This window comes from Austrofundulus limnaeus, unplaced genomic scaffold (genome assembly GCF_001266775.1).
Source record: "Austrofundulus limnaeus strain Quisiro unplaced genomic scaffold, Austrofundulus_limnaeus-1.0 Scaffold380, whole genome shotgun sequence".
Classification (NCBI taxonomy): Eukaryota; Metazoa; Chordata; class Actinopteri; order Cyprinodontiformes; family Rivulidae; genus Austrofundulus; species Austrofundulus limnaeus.
Window position 1 is genome coordinate 68,302 of NW_013952782.1, and position 4,453 is coordinate 72,754.

Here is a 4,453-nt window from a genome sequence, read left to right on the forward strand (position 1 = left end):
CCCCCCCCCCTTGCAAATTACGCCTATGACTAATCGGGGAACTAACTTACTGATTAGTGCTTTAGGGCTTTTGCTAATTTTAAAATGTATTAGTGGATTAGCACTTGCTAAATTTATAGGCTAAATTCAGAAGCACTAACTGAGGTCTATAAATGTTATTGATCAACGTTAATGTTAATAGCTGAGGGTTCAAGCTGATGCACATGTTGTTCATATGTCACTGATCCACCAGGTGACAATAGATGAACCCAAATCCAGCTGTGGAACATCAATGATAAGGCTTAACAGAGCATCATGACAATATGTGACTCACGTTKTCTGTTGAAGAATGTTCATGGGTTGACTGGGTTATTTTAGTGCTTTAGAATCAGCTTTTGCTTAAACTTTCAGTGAATTAGTGCTTTAGAATTAGGGGACCTAAATATCTGAGTTAGTGTTTTAGTAGTGGAACAAATTTTTAGATTAGTGATACCCACCACTGTACAACAGGTATGATGTTTATCATTCAAAATAGCTTAAATAAAAGAAGCACAAGTGAGGAAAAACTCAAAAATGGCTCCCATATTCAAAAACTGCTTCTTTTATGTGAGTTTTATGGTAGCTACTATTTGGGGGAGAAAGAGTTAGTTTTTCTTTAAGCTGCGCTGATTAAAATAGGATTGTCGTCGTGCTCCACGTCCTGGTGACAGTTTAGTAAACGATTCAAATCAAACGGATCCAAAACGATATTGTTGTCTCAAGAATCCGTCCAACTCTTCGACGCGAGGCATGTTTGTGACGGGGCTGTCCAAGAAAAAGAAACACACACACACACACACACACAGAGCCACACAAAAAAAAGATGAAGGTGCTACCCGTTTCTATGGTAACAGTGAGTAATTAGCACAGAGAACAGGACAGAGGAAGAGGGAGCATGTCTTTTTTTTTTATTTTGCACGAGTGGGATGTTGGCCCGCTTTCAGGAGATGAGCAGCAGGGAGGAGGAGGAAGAATTAACAGCACAGGTTTCAGGTGTCACCACAGTCAACAACTTCCCCTCATGTGCTGGCTCCGTCCCTCACCTACGAGTTTGATTAACAAACTAGCACTTCTTTTCCCTTTTGCACGAAGACGATTTCCTCACTGCTGTTCCCCTTTCCCCCCACCACACACACACACACACACACACACACACTCTGCATGTTTACAGACTGCGAGGAGGAAAGCTGTGTTCAGCTGTTGATCTGGATCATGCTGCTCCACTCCCTCATGTTCAGCGGATGTGTCTGTCCATCTGTTAGTCATGTGATGCTCGTTTTTTGACAAAAACCAGCACAAAGGATGCATTGGAACAAAGATTCACATCCGAGTTTGCGGGCCACTTCTCTACTTTGTGCACGAAGGTTGAACAATATTAAACACTGATGTTGTGAAACTGTTTTCTGGGCGTCTGTTGCAAAGGTTTCATTGAGATAAGCAGCCCAAAATGGAAGTTTTTTTTTTAAGTCAAAATCTCATGTTGGCCCCTGAGTCTTGACTTTGACCCCTTCAATGAGTCATCCCGTCACATAACAACAGACCCAATCCCAAAAAAGGAAACAATTTCTTCTAAGACAATGCCTTAGCACATTTCTACCCACTCCATGTACAAACAATGAAAACGCCCACACATTTTGGAGCCGAACCCCCCCACCCCGTTCATCAAGCGTCAAACCTCCATCACTCTCTCCTCTGCCCGTTAATGGCAGCCAGGAGCCCATGAGCGCTTAAATGCTAAGAACAATTATGCAGATGTGTGCGCTAAAACCACTTTGGTGGTATAATCCAACAATCAGTCCATTATAGTAATTGTTGTTAGCGAGTGGGCGATTATGGCTCCAGCAGAGAGATGCTGAAGAACAAGGCGAGGGCGCTGCTGGTTTTATGCAAATCTGGCAAAACCCCATTTAATGTGTCGGATATGTAATGTCGCCACGTTCCTGACGTTCTGAGGCCAAGAGAGACCACCTGAGGGTTTGCAGGCAAGATGTTGAAGTAATTTGATAGAAAAGTGAACTACATTCATTAATATTGTTATTTTTTATTTCTTAGTAGCAGAGACAAATTTAAATAGTTATTGTGCTTTTATGGTATATGATTAGTCTGTTTTTTCTACAAGCAAATTGAGCAGTTTGTATCATGTTTGCTGAAAGCACTGGACGGTCAAATTTCCAAATAAAGAAATAAGTMAAATTAGGATCTTTGTATGCTGTATCATCAACATGCATAAGGAGTCATTTTACTGTGGCACAGCGTTTAGATTTAATTCTGATTTTAGAGACACAAATATTTATACACACAACTGAACATGAAGACAGCAGCCTGGTGGAACTCCAAAATTCACCACTGAGAAAAGTGAATACCTGCCAACTTTTACAACCTGGACCTGTTTTGTCTAAAAACTGTGCAACCACCTCCTAATGATCCCCAAACTTTAGCTAGTTAGCTTGTTAATTAGAGTAAAATAAATTGAATTTCCTATAACATTTAGCTAGTTTGCTTCTATGTTAGTAATGGAATTACCTAACCATTRGCTAGTTAGCCTGTTAAATAGAATTAAACTAATGGAAGTAATCAATCAATCTTTAGCTATAGCTTGTTAATTAGAATAGATGGATAGTTGTCAACAAACATTTTTATGTTTTTATTTGTTTTGTATTGTTTTTCCCCCCCCCGCTTATACGTTTTAATACAATATGGAGAGTTGGAGAGACAGTTAACCATTAATCAAACTAGATACCACATAGCGGTAACATAATGACTCCGCACACACAAATGCACCAGAACTCAGAAGTCTTTATTCCTAATAAATGTCATGCTAGTAGGTGCATCCCAAAATTGTACTGGTTTGGGTGGGGGTCCTTTTTTGGGGGGTGAGGGGGGCACTGATTGGTGGGCCTGGTGGATAGCCCTTCACCAGAGCTAAACAACAAAAGAAATCTGAAGCTCCTATGTTTAACAGTTTTTGAGCAATAACTATACCCCTTTTTCAGATAAATCGAGGGGTGGGGTGCATTGATTGTGGGCCTGATGGATAGAGCTTCATCAGAGCTAAACAACAAAAGAAATCTGAAGCTTCTGTGTTTAACAGTTTCTGAGTTATAAGCATTTTTGTATGTCCTGACACCCCCTCTTTGAAAGGAGCCCCCTCCTCAAAATATGGGGTCTATCATAAAACTGTTGGCTGGTGCAGTGTAGGTCAGACTCATCTACAGTCCTGCCAAATTTCATGTTGATCRGTGCAGCCGTTTTTGTGCTACGGTTGACCAAAAATCACTGAACTAAATAAATAAATAAATAAACAAATAAATAAATAAACAAAAAAATAAATAAACAAATAAATAAACAGTACAAAAACAATATGACTCCCGCTTACGCTTCGCGTGCGAGGATCATCATTAAAGCTGAGCAATATTGTGATTGTCTGTGTGTGTGTTGTGTCTCAACTAGTAATACTGAGATAAATTTTATTGTGGGAGTAACCGAGAGTCATCACCAACACATAGAGCACAGAGATTTTTGAATAAAACTGGCTGTATGTTAGCAAAATATCTCACGAGTTTTATGRAACCTCCCCATGGCAGCTGCAGCTAGCCAAGATTATCAAACACAAAAAAGGACTATCTCAATTGTATAGACGCTGAACTGAAAAATGGTGTTGTAGTGGCTGAGAGTCATCCACAACACAATCCTCTGATTTGCTAAGGATCTCGTAATATTATGTGAAAAGGTGTGTAATATGTTTATTATCTGTGTCTCATCACTGTWAGGTCATCTGACCATCCAGTTGTAAAGCATCAGCTGATGACTTCAGGGTGTCATGTGAGGCATTAACATGTCGGCAGCTCCACAAAATGTGGTCACCTTCAAGAAGAAGGCAAGGAATGTATCTTAAACTTCCTCCTCCTCCTCCTCTTCAGTCATGGGGTTCTCCGCTGGGTAATCACATACCAAAAAAAAAAAAAAAAAAAGACAAGAAGTTCTACCTCTCTCCTCTCCAGGCAGGGACTGCTCCTTGGGTGTTGTTAAGCCAACAGAAATGAAAGGGGAGCAAACCGGAAACAGGAGGCCCACATGTGTATTGAGAATAAAAGCATTCAGAAATGGATGTGCAGGAGTTTTTCACCAATGCCAAAATGTGTGACTTAAACTACATGACAGGTTTGTGGTTTTACGTTTTTTTTTCTGTTAAATTACATGATGAATGTTACATTAACATGTGCTAATTAAGCTAAGTGGATAACGGTATATGGTCTAAAAAAATTAAATATAGCCTAGCTATTATTTAGCTTTCAGCTAATTTGTTGACTTTTTTCTGTTGTTTAATGGAATGGCTGTCCATACAGTTCCCAAAGGTGAGGTAACAATTATACTATTTGTGTGTGTGTGTGTGTGTGTGTGTGTGTGTGTGTGTGTGTGTGTGTGTGTGTGTGTG

At 39.8% G+C, this 4,453-nt stretch overlaps 1 long non-coding RNA gene across 1 annotated transcript in view; it reads left to right on the forward strand.

The window, feature by feature from the left end:
- Positions 1-3,421: 3,421 nt before the first annotated feature.
- LOC106528448 (uncharacterized) overlaps positions 3,422-4,453 on the forward strand; it is a 12,398-nt gene continuing 11,366 nt past the window's right edge. The window contains exon 1 of the long non-coding RNA XR_001311504.1: positions 3,422-4,179. This is a non-coding gene — a long non-coding RNA (uncharacterized LOC106528448). The remainder of the gene's footprint in view (positions 4,180-4,453) is intronic.